The sequence below is a fragment of the Crocuta crocuta genome, unplaced genomic scaffold (assembly GCF_008692635.1).
Source record: "Crocuta crocuta isolate KB4526 unplaced genomic scaffold, BGI_CrCroc_1.0 scaffold237, whole genome shotgun sequence".
In the NCBI taxonomy this organism is placed as follows: domain Eukaryota; kingdom Metazoa; phylum Chordata; class Mammalia; order Carnivora; family Hyaenidae; genus Crocuta; species Crocuta crocuta.
In genome coordinates this window covers 1,912,327-1,930,489 of record NW_027531914.1, presented here as the reverse complement: position 1 = coordinate 1,930,489, position 18,163 = coordinate 1,912,327, and positions in this window count along the sequence as shown.

Sequence of the window (18,163 nt, the reverse complement as noted above, 5' to 3'; positions counted from 1 at the left end):
TGAGAAGGGTCCGATAGAGAATTAGGGTGGAAGATATAGGGGAGAAGATGGTTGGGGGACTGAGGTCCCTGAAAAAGCAAGAACACAACACAAGGGGGAAAATAAATTTTCTCAACTCCTGATGCTCTAAGTGTCTAGATACAGGGCCTCTATTTCATTCTGCATCAACCAAGGACCCAGAACTCAGTCATGCTCGTTTTTAGCCAGGGGAGGGGGGAAATGGAAGAACTCAGGCATTTCATAATTTGTGTAGTTTGCTTAGAATTTGGAGGATCCATAGAGAGAAGTCCATTGAGCAACGTCCAGCACAATACCATCCTTAGACCTAGCAGGAAGAGAGCTTGCACTAGGCTCTGTGCTTTAGAGAGACTTACTCTGGCCCTCCTCTGACTATACCCTCCCTACAGGCCAAAAAGTCTGTGGGGATGAGGAGACATGCCCACGTGGGTCCTGCACCAGTCCTTCTATATCATGTTCCAGGTGCCTGAGACCCCAGAATTAGCTTCCCAAATAGTCCTGAGCCCATTTCAGGGCTTGTATAGACTCTTTCTTGGTTCAGTCCTCACAAGGGCAGGCTGCCCAGAGAGAGTACACAGTCAGCCCCCAACGGTGCCATATGCACATGTTTTATGGAGGGGGTGTAGATAGAGCCTATAATGCAGCTCAGGTTGTCCATATATGTGCACACAAGTTTCTTCACAGTGTGGGATGGGGCCATGAGTAGAAATAGAAGAGGAACTGCCTGCAACCTGGGGAGGGACCTCCAGGGAGCCAGCTGGGTCTGTATATTCTGTTATGGAGCCCAAGGGTCTGAGAACACTAAATTAGAACCTACACTTCCAGGTCATTCTGAAAGTATACTTGTCAAAGTAGGAGGGTAGCATGTGTTTTATTTAAATTTTGTTCAATAAAACTGAACAAAACTTAAATAAAGTTGACTTATAACTCTTAAATGCTTAGACTTATGTTATGTTGGCTTCTATTTATACTCCTACCCCAGACTCAGAAGTGTTCTAAGAAGCAAACATTTGGAGGAAGGGTGAAGTTGGTGAGCCATGATTTGTAGCTTTTATCAATTTCTGTGGTATAAATACTCCAACCTTGGGTTATTTTGAGCTTTTGACATGATGTCACTGATGGAGGTGCACAGCTGCCTCCCCAGCGCCGGCCAGTGCCGGTCACACCCCTACCCAACCCCACAAATAGAGGCCGGAGTGGCCTTTATTGCAGCATTTTGCTTGCCTCTATGCTTCGCATCCTCTGTCTCTTCCCCTCTTTCCCATCTTTTTCCTCTTAGGAGCAACATAACCTCTCATTGATGTATAATAATTGTACAACCATCTTCTGGTGCTTGAGTCTGACTCTTCACCCTCACTGGCGTGAGCAAGGGAGAATAGAGAGAAGGAGACAGAGGATCCAAAGTGGGCTCTGCGCTGACAGCAGAGAGCCTGATGTGGAACTTGAACTCACAAGCCAAACCCTGAGACCATGACCTGAGCCAAAGTCAGAGGCTAAACCGACTGAGCCATCCAGGCGCTGCTCAAAGTATTTCTTTTAAACAAATTTGTTCAACCAATAAAACCACATTTGGTACAGCAACAACAACTACCAAATTCGCTATTCTTCTCGAGAGAACTTAGTGAATTTAAATAATCTCCAGCTTGTTGCACTGCAGACTGGCCTGTGTAATAACTTGGTCTAGAAATAAGTAACCTTAATGATGATGATAAACTCAAAACAGAGAGGATATTCAGAGGCTTTTGAAACTGTAAAGCTGACCTACTGCTGTCGGCCCTGTTTACCAGCTCTGCAAATGATCATCATCACAGCTCATTACAGTTGCTTACCTGGCTTCCACATTGTGAGAAACACCTAAAGAAAGGAGTCCAACGTGAGAAGGAATCCAATATTTATTTTATTATGAGACAACAGTTGTCATTTGCAACAAGTGCCCCCCACTTGGGTATCTGCCCCTGAGCCTAGGTTTTGAAAGCTGGTTTTAAATTCCTTCCTGAAGTCTATCTGCTGGGTGTCTTGGTGACCGTTGGTGACATTATCTTGGTGACCAGTTTCCTACTTCACCCCTCATTCTGACGACGGTTCCTGGAGAGATGCTGTGTGGACACCAGAAGTCATAATTGTTTTTGTCTTGGTGAATATTGAATCAGATATTCATTAAACTTAAAATCAGTTTAATAGTCATGGAATGCCTTTAATACTCGAGAAAATTGGGGCATCTGGGTGGCTCAGTCGGTTAAGCAGCCGACTTCGGCTCAGGTCATGGTCTTGGTGATCCATGAGTTTGAGTCCCAATTGGGCTCTGTGCTGACAACTCAGAGGCTGGAGTCTGCTTCGGATTCTGTGTCTCCCTCTCTTTCTGCCCCTCCCCCACTCACACTCTGTCACTCTCTCAAAAATAATCATTAATACCTGAGAAAAAGAAAAACATATATTAAAATCTAAAAAAGTACTGAAGATCATATTTAAAATTAAGTCAATAATAAAGTTTCTGTGGGGCACCTGGGTAGCTCAGTCAGTTAAGTGCCCCACTCTTGATTTCAACTCGGAATGATATCACGGTTGTGAGCTCAAGCCCTGTGACTGGCTGGACGCTGGGTGTGAAACCTGCTTGTGATTCTGTCTCTCTCTCCCTCTCTCTACCACTCACCCACACTCATACACACACACTCTCTCTCAAAAAAAATTTTTTTTTTAAATATAAAGAGAGAGAGAGATGAATTTATCTCTCTGGAAACAGTTCTTATAAATTTAAATATTTTTTTAATGTTTATTTTTGAGAGAGACAGAGAGAGAGAGACAAAATGCAAGTGGGGGAGGGGCAGAGAGAGAGGGAGACACAGAATCCAAAGCAGGCTCCAGGCTCTGGGCTGTCAGCACAGAGCCCAATGTGGGACTCAAACTCATGAACTGGTGCCCCCAGTTCTTATAAATGTAAACGTTTAAGTATACATGTCAAAAATAGACTATAAAAGTAAGATAGTTTGTTCCTTCTATCTCAAGCTACCTAAAACAAAAGTACATTTTCTAAGATTTAATAGTTTGCATGGGACTTATCACATCATGCTTTAGATTTGGTTCTTCTAAAACTTCTAGAAAAAGAATGACCTCGGTGAGTGTTACATTCCAAAAAAAACTTGTCTGCAAATAACTTAATTTTACATGATCGCCCCTTTCCTAGATAGGTTTGGAGAGAGGATAGGTTGGCAGACAGATAGGTTACAGATGTTAATCTCAGTTTGTGTCAGGTGTACAAAAATTTAAGAAATAGTCCCTTCATCTTATTAAATCTTTACATTCATATAATTTCCAATGGTGTAGATGCCAACTTAAATGCTTGCATCTCAATCTCTTCTCGTCATTACCAAATAAACTTATCCACTGTGGAGAAATAGGTGCTACTTACATAAATAGATTTTAAAAAAAAAAAAAAAAGGTTAGGGCAGAAAGCCTCCACCATGAGGCACAAACACCCAAGGTTAGCTAGCAAGATATTTAATGGGATCATGAGTACTTTCCATCTGACGTCAATATACTATTGTACTTTGATCACAAACTCCACTTGCCCCCCAGACTCTTTGCTTCTTACACACACAAGATAATGGTTACTGTCTGATTGTTTTCTCCACGTTCACATGTGTAAGATCTTATTTTCTTCACGTTCACCACATGGGTAATATCTTGTGAGCTCAATAAATATGGAGACAAAACCCCTACTCTGGGCTCTTGTCTCCTCCTGGACATTAGCCTCTCTTGTATTCAATTCTGTATCTGCTCTCTTGCTGGACAAGAGAGAACTCCAGACTCCTAGTCTGCAACAATCCAATACTTAACATTGCTATTAGAAAAAATTAATGTAGTATTGACAATGTTTTCTTAGAAGTGGCAAGTAAAATCTAGGAATTGGTTAACATTTTCAGGACTCATAATTTTGATAGAAATTAAATAATATTCTGTTTCTGCTAATTAGTACAGTCTTAAGCTTGATAGCTTTCAATATGCATTACAATTCTAACTATAAACTCCTTGGGGGCAGCAGCCATGCTTATAGTTTTTCTGTCATTGCACCTACTAAGGCAATCAAAGCTCCTATCTCCTAGTCCAGCTTTTCTTTTGTTGTTATTGTTGTTGTCATTGTTGTTGTTTCCCAAGAAAGCTTTCTTTCTTAGAGATTTGTGTGCTGGGAAGATAGTTAATGATACAGAAGTCCCATCTTTATAGTGAGAACAAGGAAAGGAGATAAAATATAGAGGTCTTAATGGCAAAATTGACCAAATAGGGGATAATCTTTCAAAGCATCACAAAAGAAGATAGTCTTCAAATCATAACCTAGTAAAATCCCCACCTTGTTTCTAAGAAGCTTTTTACAAGAAACCAATACTAAAAATGGGGTTACAGAAAAAGTAGTATCATCCATGCCAAACATACATATACATATGTAAGTTTTCATTGGAGAAGAAACTCTTTCTACCCGAAGATGATGCCTTAAAGATTCTTTTTTCCCGTTATCCTCTCTCACAATTCCCTTCCAATAATTAATCCAGAGGTAGCTATGGGTTTCCATGATGGTAGGATATTCAAGTATCTCAAGACAGTTCACAATGTCCTGATTGACACCTTAATTAACCACACTCTTCAGATCAGGGGATACAGTGAGATAAGAACTCCAAGTCTCCTGATGTGAAAACAAACTTGAAAAAGTTAATAAAATAAGAATAACACTTCTGTGACTTCCTATTTGGTAATTGTTCATTTTTCCTTTCTGAGGAAAGTCTTCTCTTGTGAAATTCTAATGCCTTAGATACAAAATTCAGAATTTCCTGGACCTTGTCCTAGGAGATTTCTTAGGCTTTCTCAGCAGCAAATCCCATGTGAGGCTTGCAGTCCTGGGATCAGAGCCACGTCTCCCATGGGAACGCTGCTCTTCCACATAGAACATTAGCATTGGTTTTGCCTTGAAATCCTTTAAGTGAGGTCCCAGAATCTTTGTTACTTCAGCCATCATCCCCAGTTGAGATACTTGGGATTTCTTAACTCTAAGTGTCCTTGCACTTAGAGCAGGGGACATGATGGGAGGCTTCTTTCCAATTTCTTAGGGGACACCCATAGCAAAATGCAGCCACATTTAATTGCAATTGGTTTGGTCAAATAGCATGAACAGATAAAACAAATCACCTCCTCTTGATGGGGTGCCTGGGTGGCTCACTTGATTAAGCATCTGACTCTCTATTCTCAGCTCAGGTCTTGAGCTGAGGGTCATGACTTCAAGCCCAGACTTCCACGCTGGGCATGGAGCCTATTTTAAAAACAAACAAACAAACAAACAAAAAACCAAGTCAGCTCCTCTTGAAAATCTACTAGATTTGAGGCAGTCTCTTCCTTATATGATATCTATGGCCAAAACTCTGAAACTAACCATCAACAGCTGGCCTTGGTAGTCCCACCCTGTTTTTAAGTAATCTCTTACCAGGACACCTGGGTGGCTCAGTCGGTTAAGCATCTGACTTCGGCTTAGGTCATGATCTCATGGTTTGTGGGTTTGAGCCTTACATCGGGCTCTGGGCTGACAGCGCAGAGCCTGGAGCCTGCTTCGGATTCTGTGTCTTCCTCTCTCTCTCTGCTCCTCCCCTGCTTGCACTCTGTCTCTTTCTCAAAAATAAATTTTTTTTTTATTTTAAATAAATAAATAATCTCTTACCAACTTCTCCCTCCCCTTTATTAATAGGGAAATGGTGGAAGTTTCTTGGGCAGCAGCCAGAAGCTGATGAAGTTTGATGAGGCTTCAATTTTAAGATCTATGGGTTTTCCACGCATGGCCTCAAAAGTCCTCCTTCATCTCAGAGCATCCTAACCCAGCATAAAGGAATTCCACAATTCCTCATTTTTGATGAGCTCTGAATCCTCAGTTCCAAGGGCAAACCCTTTCTTTGTTCTTAGTTCTTTCAACATTATGCTAAGAAAACAAAGGGGGGGGGCATGTAGACAGTATAATTCTATGTACAGGAAGTTCTGGAATAGGCAAAACTAATGTATAGTGATGGAAACCAGATCAGTGGTCTCCTGGGAGGTCTGGGGGAAGACTGAGTGCAATGAGGCACAGGGAACTTTGAGGTCATTGCACATGTTCTGTATTTTGACAGCTGTATACATTTGTCAAAGCTCATCATACTGCCTGCTTAAATGTATGTGTTTTATTGTATACAATTTATATCTCAATAAATTTGACTTGTAAGTTCTTTTTATTGCCTTTGAAATTTTTCACAAGTATCACATCATTCTAAGGATCGAGTTTCCTGACAATTGCCTTTCAGTTCAGGGTCAATTGAAGTTAATCCTCTTCCATGTTTTGCGAATGTTGTTTGATATCTGAGTTTCCTAGAGAATTCACTGAGCTGTGCCAAGCATGCCTCTTTAGATAACTCTCCCTTTTCTTCCTATCCAACATCATCCTTGTTTGCAAGATTTAGAACTTAATTTTGAAACACTTCTTCCAGACACTTGTCATCTTCCCTTTGGGGGTCTCTGTTCAGGGACTCCTCACATTTATCAAAAAATTTCAAATCTGTTTCACCGAAGTCTAGGACATGTATCTGATCACATCCATGAACCCTAGAATAACCGGATCACTTTTTTCCTGTGAGTTCATATCACTTCTACTAATCCGATCAGTTCCTTCTTGTGGCTAACATTTGGTACTTACTTCCTCTACTCTCTGAGAAGATTTCCACTTAAAAAAAATTGCTGACCCCTAGAACATAATGTTTTTTCGATAAAAAGGGCGTTTGAGGTCAGTAATGGCTGCTTCACTTTGTTTTATGAAACACTGGTACTCTTAATGGCTGAGGTGTTTGCCCAAAGACAGACAGTTAATAAAACCCTGCATTGAAACATCATTTTCATCAGGCCACTGTGTAGTGTCGGGCAGGATGTTTTGCCTGGGGGCAACCAGCTGAGGGCTGAGTGGGAACTGAATTTAGCGTGGGCTCCACCTCCTTTGCCAAAAGCTGTGAGCCCTGCCTAAGGCTGTAATTCTCCTCAGAGGAAACAGCTCCTCTCTCATTTTCATAAAGGCATGCTTTGGCTAACAGTGGCTCTGATCTATAGTGAAACTTCTCTTCCAAATTATTTCACATTCGAGTGTTTATTTTTGTTTTAATTTTATCAGGAAGAAATTTAGCATTTTTATTTTCAAAGAATTAAAAAGAATGAAATCTTGCCATTTGCAGCTACGTGGACAGAACTAGAATGTATCAAGCTAAGCGAAGTTAGTCAGTGAGAGAAAGAAAAATATCATATGACTTCACTCATATGAGGACTTTAGGATACAAAACCAATGAACATAAGGGAAGGAAAGCAAAAATAATATAAAAACAGGAAGGGGGACAAAACTTAAGAAACTCTTAAACATGGAGAACACACAGAGGGTTGCTGGAGGGGTTGTGGGGGGGGTGGGCTAAATGGGTAAGGGGCTTTAAGGAGTCTACTGAAATCACTGTTGCACAATGTGCTAACTAACTTGGATGTTAATTATAAAAAATAAATTATAGAAAGTAAAAAAAAAGAATAAATATCCTATAATTTTCATAGATCCTAACAATTTTTATATATTCCACTCCTTTTTCTTTTTTTTATGTTTTATTTATTTCTGAGAGAGAGAAAGAGAGAGAGAGAGCATGAGCAGGAGAGGGTCAGAGAGAGAGGGAGATACAGAATCTGAAACAGGCTCCAGACTCTGAACTGGCAGTCAGCACAGAGCCCGACACGGGGCTTGAACCCATGAACCATGAGATCATGACCTGAGCCAAAGCCAGACACTCAACCGACTGAGTCACCCAGGTGCCCCTATTCCACCTTTTTCAAATGCTGTTTTGTGAATTCTTAAGTAATGCAGGACATTCATAGATTTGGTATATTTTATTTCTGCAGAGCCAGGCCAGGGACTCCGCTTGGAATGAGAAAGGTTGGCCCAGGACTCTGGGTCAAGAGCAAAGGAAAACTTAAGACCTACCAACCCATAAGGCACCTTTCAGTCTGATATAAAGGACATGGTCCAAGGACAGGAGAACTTAATCCCAAGGGAAACGTCTGGAGTAGGAGATAAGCAGCACAGAGAAAGTAGCTCAGAGGCAAAGGCTGGAAAGTCTCTGTGAGACAATGGGAGGTGTCCTTTTGTAGGGTGCCTCCTGCATGCCATCAAAAGTAGAAAGGCCTCTGAACCTGGCAGAGACCCAGGCCAATGCCAAATTGCCACTGGATGCCAAGAGGATTCAGCAAGAGCAGAGACCAATGTCCTGGTCTAAGTGGGATACAGCGGTGCACCAGAGCCTAGTTAGGGGCGACCGACTTAGGCTCAGGTCATGATCTCACGGCTTGTGGGTTCAAGCCCCACGTCGGGCTCTGTGCTGACAGCTCAGAGCCTGGAGCCTGTCTTTGGATTCTATGTCTCCCTCACTCTCTGACCCTCCCCTGCTCACGCTGTCTCTCCTTCTCGCTCTCAAAATAAAAAATAAATAAATAAATAATAAATAAGACATTTTGAAAAATAATAATAAGTATGCTTTATGCTATTCCTGTCAGAGTGAAAAACACCAGTTCTTTTTTAAGTTTACTGAGATATAACCGACATAGAATATTATGTCGGGCCCACTGGGCAAAGCAAAATCTTGCTGTGGACCAGTCATCACTCCATCAAATGTCATGTGGATGCCCACACTTTGCCCCTCCTGGACACCATCTTGGCTATTGGAAGAGGGACAGAGGAAAATACCTGAAAGACTGAGCACTTACCCAGAAGATATTGGGTAACTCAAAAGTTGTCTTTGGTTATCATTAACTGGAAAATTTATATTCAGTGATCTGCCCTCATTCCACCACCCACTTCCCCACCAGAGAGGAAATGGAACTTTCAGCACAAGAGAATAATTACAAAAAAGAAGAAGGCTGCGTTGTTCTACCTTTGAGTGCAGTTTAACCCATTATACATGGCCCCTCCTGTGCCAGTATGCAATGCTGTGCACATAATCCAGGAGCCACAGAGTTCAAGTATAAATTGTCAATGTGAGTCTTTTGATGCTCTTGAGATTAGCTTTTGGGCGTAGAAAGATTATTCAGAGGTTACTTTAGTTTTTTGTTTTTGTATGTTTGTTTGTTTAAGTCTGGAGTTTGTGGTGGCTACAGTTTAGAGGCATTTATTTATTTATTTATTTATTTATTTATTTATTTATTTACAGAGAGAGAGTGGTGGAGGGGCAGAGAGAGAGAGGGGGAGAGAGAGAATCCCATGCAAACTCCATGCTGTCAGCACAGAGCTCGACTAGGAGCTCCATCTCACAAACTATGTGATCATCACCTGAGCTGAAATCAAGGGTTGGAAACTCAACCGACTGAGCCACCCAGGCGCCCCAGGGGTTACTTCAGTTTTAAAGATTAATATTTAATTTGTTAGTGCTGCAATTTAAAAACTTAGCTTACTTTAAGATTTTAAATTCAACGTAGAATTCTTATTGTTCTTTTATAAATATAGAAAATTTAAAAAATGACTTTGAAGGCCTTTAACTATTATTTGGTGCCATTTATAAATGTTATTACATAAACTCCCTAACACCTTTTAAAGTACATTTATAAATCTATTTTCCTCATAAGTATATAAAAATTTGGTTAATATGAAAACTTTCCTGCGAATTTAAACAATGAATACATATCTAATAAATCAAACTTATAAATACAGTAATTTGTAAATTAAGAGTTTAATAAGAATCTGACTAAAAATCAAAAGCGTAAATAATTACTCTTCAACTTTTTAAAAAAATTTTTTTGATGCTTATTTTTGAGAGAGAGAGGCAGAGATGGGTGAGAGGGAGAGGCAGAGAGAGGGAGACACAGAATCTGAAGCAGGCTCCAGGATCTGTGCTGACAGCTCAGAGCCTGACTTGGGGCTCGAACTCAAGGACCGCAAGACCGTGACCTGAGCTGCAGTCTGACACTTAACTGACTGAGCCACCCAGGCATCCTAGCCTTTGACATTTTAAAATGGAACCACAAAACTGTAAACTTCAAACTAGAAGTGAGGTCATAAAGCCTAATTTAATTTGATCCAGGTTAAACATTTTGGAGGGAAATACAAGTATTCCCCACTTTCTGAAAGTTCACGTAATGCCACTTCACAAAAGACCTAGAGTAGTACCTGTTTAGCTAACCAAAAGAAATCTGAAGAGGAATTTTTCTTTTATGAAAAAAAGTTGTAACGTACTACGGCATAGTCTTTTAAAAAGGCAAAGAGGCATAAGGCAAACTTTCAGAAATCAAGAGATACTTCTCACTTTAAGCCATTTGGGTTTACAATAGTTTTCATAGGAATGTTCTACCTTCAGATAGAGGGGGAAACCTGTACTCCATCACTGAGGTGATGCCCTGAACTTCATACTCACTTCATCAGGAAGCATAAGATCAAAATGCCCCATTATTAATGATGCTAAGTTCAGTCACTTGTCTAAGATGGTGAGTGCCAGGTCTGTCTATGATAATAGTACTTTTCCCCTTTGCAATTAATAAAAACATCTGTGGGATGATCCTTTGGCACCATAGGGATATTCTATTCCCTACGAAATGTTCACCTAATCCATCGATGGTTGTTGCCTAAATCTATTATTACATTGGAGCACAAAATGATTTGTTAATTCTATTACTCTTTCTATATTACTAATTGGCATTCTTCTCCTTCTTCTTCTCCCTTTTTTTTTTCCTCTGTTCTTATTATCCCTGTTTTCTCCCTCCCACTTCCCTTTTTAAAAAACATATATTTATTTTTGAGAGAGAGAGACAGAGAGACAGAGCACAAACAGAGGAGGGGCAGAGAGAGAGGGAGACACAGAATCTGAAGCAGGCTCTAGGCTCCGAGCTGTCAGCAAAGAGCCTGATGTGGGATTCAGGCTCATGAACTATGAGATCATGACCTGAGCAAAAGTCAGATGATTAATCTACTGAGCCACCCAGGGGCCTCTCCCACTTCCTTTTTTTAAGTAACGTTATTGATTCATGGCTTCTTACTGGTTCAATGAGTTATAATTCATTTATTCATTTTGTAATGCTTACATTGTCCCAAGTTTGGTCAATAAGACCCCCTTCAAGTTGGCTTTTGTGTCTTTTTGAAGTTTTCATCATTTTGTTTTTAACCTTTCCTTACTTTCTGGCACAACAAAATGTTCCAGGTTCACATTGTACCTTCCTTGCCCCAGACATGGAATCAGCCATTTCTCCACGTATGTCCTGCTTGTTTTTACTGAGATGGGTCTTTCTTAAAAGCCAAGACCTGGGTACTAGCCATACTTCTTGCTACTGGAGCATCATTGTTTCTAGGCTCTTTCAGTGGACAGATCTATGGAACAAGTGAGCCGGGGGAGGAGGGAGAGAGAGAGGGAGAGGGAGAGAAGTGGGGCTCATGCTCATCAGAGCAGGGCTCGAACTCAGGAACCATGAGATCATGACCTGAGCCAAAGTCAGATGCTTAAACAACTGAGCCACCCAGGTGCCTGAGAAGTGTTGGCTTTAGAGTACATATCTGTATTTTGCCTATTAGGAACTGGTGGGAATCTTTCTTCTAGTATCCTAGGGGGTCTAAAAGAATCACCCTTGTTCCCATGTGAACTATTCCAATCCTGCAGACTTAATTTTGATAGGGTGTTTGTCAGGCTATCCAAGGTTTATGTCAAATATGCTGGGATGAGACTCCTTGGTTCATAGTTCTTATCACTACACGCAGATTTTCTTGGTCTTTTTCAATGTGATTATTCAATGTTTAACTTAAGTGCCATTTATCTGTTGATTTCTACAAAGCTTGTGCCCTTCAGTCACCTTTGGAAAACACAGGTCCTGGTGTCTTTGTTATGCCAGGAATGACACCTCATGCCAATGTGTGCTCTTTGTGGATCAGCCCTCCCCATCCAGGCAACCCAGCAGATCCCTGATCCAGGGAGAGAAACCATCACAGCCAGGTGCCATCACTGGAACTCTCTGCTCCTTTGGGCAGGGAGCTTTTTTGAGCTCCAAAATGAAAATAGATTTCCCTCCTTTGCAATACCTTAACCAGATCTGAATCGCCCAGTAGACTACTTAAAGCAGAGGTAGCCAAACAATGCTTTTGGTAATATAATTAGAGATTTCCCCCAAAGTATCAAATTTGTCACCACAGGAAAAATCAAAACCTTAACTGCCTAATAATTATTTTATGATTTGCTATAGCTTAAAATTTTAATTACATAGAAGGGGAAGAAGAGAGAAATCATCTCCTCAATCTCAAGGTCTCTGCTGGTCTTGATAAGACTCTGGCCATGAATGCTCCTGTGATGTCGCAAGCATCCCTTCCTTGCTGACCCAGCTCGGGTAAGCCTTCGTGATCCCTCTCCTGTATACTCTGGAACTATTAGACAAGTCACACATTTGGGAGCGTATCTTCCAGGGAGCTTACACTTCCCTTCTCTGTAAGTCTCTGTTGGAAATATACTTGGGATCTAATATACCCTTAGCGCCACCATGGTTAGGTACTTCGAACTGTGACAACGAAGCTCATTCACTGCCACTTTAGTGCCTAACCATGGAAAAGGAAGTACGAGTGGCACAGCTCTAAGATGGCGTCCTAAACTGGGGCCCAGGAACATGAATGGGGGGGAAATAGATCTTTATGTTCACTAGCCTGAAGATTAAATTTAGCATCTCTTTCAATAATGAACGTAGGCAACAAACTCCAGGGGTTTTAACAGAACCCGTGACACTTTCACCAGTAGAAATCACAGATAGTTTCACATCCAATTCACTTGTTAGAAGCATCTTGAAGTATCACTTCACTCATCACTACTTCAAATTTACTGATGTGTTCAGATCCCTAATAGATCATCCACGGTGCAGTTCTTGTGAAAGTTGCTATTGAGCATTGAGCCCAGATGTCCTATGTTCTACCTTGGTCGTCCAGAGGTATACATTGCTTCTTGGCCATTTCATACCTACAAAATTCTCTCTTTCTTTAAAAAGAGAGAACATCTGAACTGAGCTGAGAACATTTAGAAGCACTTAGAACTCTCTCTCAAAACGTATTTCTATCATCATGGCATCGAAGTTGACCATGAATTTACAATCATTTTCTTTTTAATAGAAGTTGATCTATTGATATATTGATGAACTGTTGATGTTACTCTATGGATCTTTGATAAAATACTTATTTCAAATAGAGTTGTATTTAAGTCTTGGACAATTCTGGCGTTCTTTGCAAGAAGCCTCCCGTGTTTGGTTTGGAAGATGGGAACTTTCATTTCCCTTTGCAATAACATATTTTTGTAGAACACTGTTCTTAGCCCTCGTAATATCAAAACCAAAAATGAAAATGCACTGAATGTCTATTATGAAATGCACATCCCCTTATTCTTTTAAAAGAGGGTTTTCTTATAATTCAGAGGAGGGCAAGGCCAGGATATCAGGAGATGATCGCCATTGACCGGATAGTTGGTTATTGTATTTATCTGCTCAGGCTACTATAACAAAACACCACTGTCTGGGTGGCTTAAGCAACAGAAAATTTATTTCTTACAGTTCTGGAGAGTAAAAGTCTACAATTAAGGTGCCAGCAGAGTTAGTATCTGGTGAAAAGCTTGGGTTGTAGACAATCCATCACCTTCTTGTGTGCTCACAGGGCCTTCCTGAGTGCATGTACACAAGAAGAAAAAAGAAAAAGAGGGAGGGAGAGAGAGAGAGAGAAAGTATTCTATGTCTTCTTATAAAGATACTATCAGATACTAATCCTCTCAGAGCAGGGGCCCACGCTTATGACCTCAGTAAACATTACTTCTTTAGAGGCCCCATCTCCAAATGCAAACACACTGGGGATTAAGGCATCAATATATGAATTTTGGAGGACACACACATTCAGTCCATAACAGTTATACTTATGGATCCCAAGAAAAGAGGTACGTCATACCATAGGGTTGAGGGGAGGGTCGGGTCACAAGGAAAGCTCCAGGGTCTGTCAGGAGGCAGAGCTTGTAAGGGGAAAACATGGACAAGAGCCTTTTGTGGTTTCACGACAAGGCAGGGTAAGCAGGTTTAGGATTGGTTAGTTTGAGTAACTTCAGTAATCTCTGGGGCATGAGTGCTGTCCCTAGTTGTCTGGTACCTGGCCTGGGTAATTAGGGCCAGTGGATAGCCTGGAGTATGAGAGAGTATGGGCTCTGGATTGACTGGTTTGCATATGGGAGGCACATCATTTACCATCTCTAGGAAGTGGCCAGCCCTGGGGGAGGCAGCCTCTCCAGGGAGAGGTCATAGCATCAAATACAGAAACTAGAAAATGTGGTTACTACACATGTCAAAGTTTGGCCCCCTTTTTAATGTTCTTATTAAAGGAAAAGAACCACAGCCTTTATATTGATGTGTTGGTCTTAACTTTAATTTGTGTATATTTTAAACATACTTTCTCATCGCCGAATACCAACATATATCCCGAAATTGCTTTATTTTAGTGTGTTGAGTTATTAGCTAGTTATTGCTGTATACCAAGTTATCCCAAAACTAGTGCTTGAAAATGACAAACAATTATCATGGTATCTGTGGTCAGGAACTCAGGTACAGCTTAGCCAAGGGGTTCTGGATCAGGTTCTCTCACGAGGCTAACATCAAGGTGTCAGCCAGGGTCTCAGTCCTCTTGAGGCTGGATGGGGAAGAATCTGCTTCAAAGCTCATGCACGTGGTTGCAGGCAAGCCTGTTTCTCCACAGAGCTACCACGGAACAGGGGAGCTGGCTTCCTGCAGTACCAGTAATTTTCAGGAAAGCAAGGAAAAACACCCAAGAGGCCACAATCCTTTTATAACCGAATCTCTGAAGTGACATCCCATAATTTCTGCCATATTTTGTCATTAGAAACAAGATTATATGAGGTCCAGCTCAAACCCAGGAGGAGGGGATTATTCAAGGGCATGAATACCAAAACCAGGATCACTGAGGGTCACCCCCAAGACTGCAATTGATAACTATGTCTCATAGAGTTGCTTCTCTTTGTAATTCTTTGTATTTTATTTTATTTCATTTTATTTTATTTTACTTTTAAATGTTTATTTGCTTTTGAGAGAGAGAGTGTGAGCAGGGGAGAGGCTGAGAGAGGGGGACCGAAGATCCGAAGTGGGCTCTGTGCTGACAGCAGAGATCCCGATGCGGGGCTCGAACTCACAAATTGTGAGATTATGACCTGACCTGAAGTTGGATGCTTAACCGGCTGAGCCACCCAGGTGCCCTGTATTTTATTTTTTGAGTGTAAAAACATTTTTTCCTAGGAAGGGGTCCAAAGGCTTCTTTAGCTGTAGGTAGCACCAGTAGGTTAGGGGGTCTCTGTTTTAGTGCTAGACAGATCTGGATTCAAACCTTGCTTCACCCACCAGCCACGCTGACCTTCATGAGCACTGATAGCTCCAACAATAAAATGGAGACAATAACAGCATATACCTCAGATCTATTGCAGGGACTAAATGAGATTGAGGGGCATCTGAGTGGCTCAGTCAGTTAAGCATCCAACTTCAGCTCAGGTTGTGATCTCACCGGTTCATAGGTTTGAGCCCCCAGTAGGGCCAGCTCAAAGCCTGGAACCTGCTTCAGATTCTGTATCTCCCTCTCTCTCTGCCTCTTCCCTGCTCATTCTCTCTCTCTCTCTCTCAAACATAAATAAACATTAAAAAAAAAGATTTATTTTAAACATTAACATTCTGCCAGATTATATTAAGCATCCAGTACATAGTAGCTTTTATCAATATAGAAAAGAATGTGCCTGAATTTCACACATCTGCATAGTTTTCTATTTCACATAATTACAAAGCCCAGGGATTATATTTATTATGCTTGGGTTCCACTCTTTCCCCCTGTTGTATACCTTAGATATCTTGTGGAATATATGTGATGAAGCCCAATGTGTCTGTACCTGCTCCCTCACAAAAAGTACCACATAAAATAGCATTATTGAAACCAGAAGTGTTATCACAAACACTGTAAGCATAAGAACCAATGCTGAGCCAAGTTCATCCACCGGGAGGGGATATATAACTCAAGAAGTCTCTTATAACTGACACAATCTCAACCCCGGCAATTTGCATTTTCAATCAGTAAAACACTTGTGATGCAAGATAACCGATAAACAGTAGAAGGTGAATTGGGGGAAGATCAACCCCCTTCCAGTCTTCCCAACTAGGTGTCCCTTCCTGCCAATGCAGTTGAAAAAGGAAGAGGCAGGGAAGGTTCTGGGGCTACCCTGTTACTGTTTTGTTCTTTTGTGATTCTTTTAACAGGGAAGATGCATTATTTAGGAATCCAGTAACAAATCAGGAACGATGTAGGAACCTGAGAGTCGAGGATGGCTTGCTGCCTGTATTTATTTGTTCCTGGGAGTCTGGGAATCAAAAAATGGGCTCAGCTTCTGACCTGGAGCCTGGGCACAGCTAATAGAAATTGCCAGTTCAACCCCAGGAGAGAAAGCCTGTGTTCCAGTTGGTGTCCCTCACATGGTGTGGCCATGACTTACAGCACACGCGCGCGCGCGCGCGCACACACACACACACACACACACACACACACACACCCAGATGAGTAGTTAGCAAAGAGGAGCAGCACCTGTCCCCATAGAGAAGTAAGCGTGCTAGCATGTTAGTTTTGATTTCCCAGCAACTAACTACAAAAGAAACCGAAACACTTTTGTTTTCCTCACTCACCGCCCCTCCCCTGCAAGTTCACTCTCAGTTCCCAGGCACAGTTTTTAAAAACCTAGCGTACCGTGGGATGTCTGGGTGGCTCAGGAGGTTAAGCGTCCGACTTCGGCTCAGGTCATGATCTCGCAGTTGATGAGTTCGAACTCTGCGTTGAGCCCTGTGCTGACAGCTTGGTGCCGGGAGCCTGCTTCGGATTCTGTCTCCATTTCTCTCTACCCCTCCCCCGCTCGTGCTCTGTCTGTCTTCCTCTCTTAAAAATAAATAAACATTAAAAACCTAGTGTATCAGAGAATTGGATTGAAGTATTTTGATTAGCACCAGAATTAAATTTAAGCCCCTTAGGCAAAGGGCAGTTGGGCTCTCCCCGTAGTGTTTCTTACAACTGCATGTGATTCTGAGATTCTCCCAAAATAAAAAGTGCAATTTTACAAAACAAGCTACTCAGAATGTACTACAACAAGAAGAAAGAAAGCACAACTCCCACTACTCCAAAAAAACAAAACCCAAAAACCAAACATGTTCTGAGAATCAACTTTTAGTTTTTTTCATTAAGATGAACTTCCCCATCAAGCTATGCTTCTACAGATGCCATTCTGTGCCTCCTGGAAGGTGGTGTAACAGAAAATGACACCTGTTCCTTTTTTCTCCTTTCCCGTTGCCAACTGACAAGTTTCCCAACAGCAACTGAAAGAATATCTCTGGTAATATAAACAAGAACTGGTAAGACTTTTTGTTCCCGAGAGAACAGGGAAGGAAGCCCAGAGAGAGAGAGAGGTAGATAACGCTTTTCCTGATAGATACTTTCAGACTTCTGAATTTGATATAATGTGTACACGTTGCCCAGTCCAAAACATTAACCCCCAAACTGTACATATCCTTCGAAAGTCTAGCACAAACATCACCTTCTCTGTGAGTGTCTCTCACCCAACCAGTCTGAAGCCACCATTCTCTCCTGTGTGTTACATAGCGCATTCTCAACCCTGACTGTCAGTTGAAAACGCAAAGAGCTTTTTAAAAAGAACGGCCATACTCGTTCCTCAGACAACGGAATGAGAATCTCCGAGGAGGGGAGGAGACTATCAGGGACTTTTCCCCCTCCCCAGGTAGTGTTACACGTGTGCTCAGGACTGAGAACTCCTGCCCTGGCACTTTATAGAGCCCAGTCTCCAGGACTCGCCCTGAAAGTAAACGCTGAGTAATCGATGACAAAAATAAAAAAGAACACCTTCCCACATTTTATCTCATTTTGCGTGCAAAACCGACCTGTGAATTGGGCGTCATTGCCCCACGCTCAGAAAAGAAAGGGAGTGTTGAAGTGCTAGAAGTCACAAAGGGTCCCTTTGCGCTTCTTGGTCTGTACTTGGTTTGTCAATCTCCCCTGAGTTTAAAACCGGGATTCTGTGTCCCCACCCAT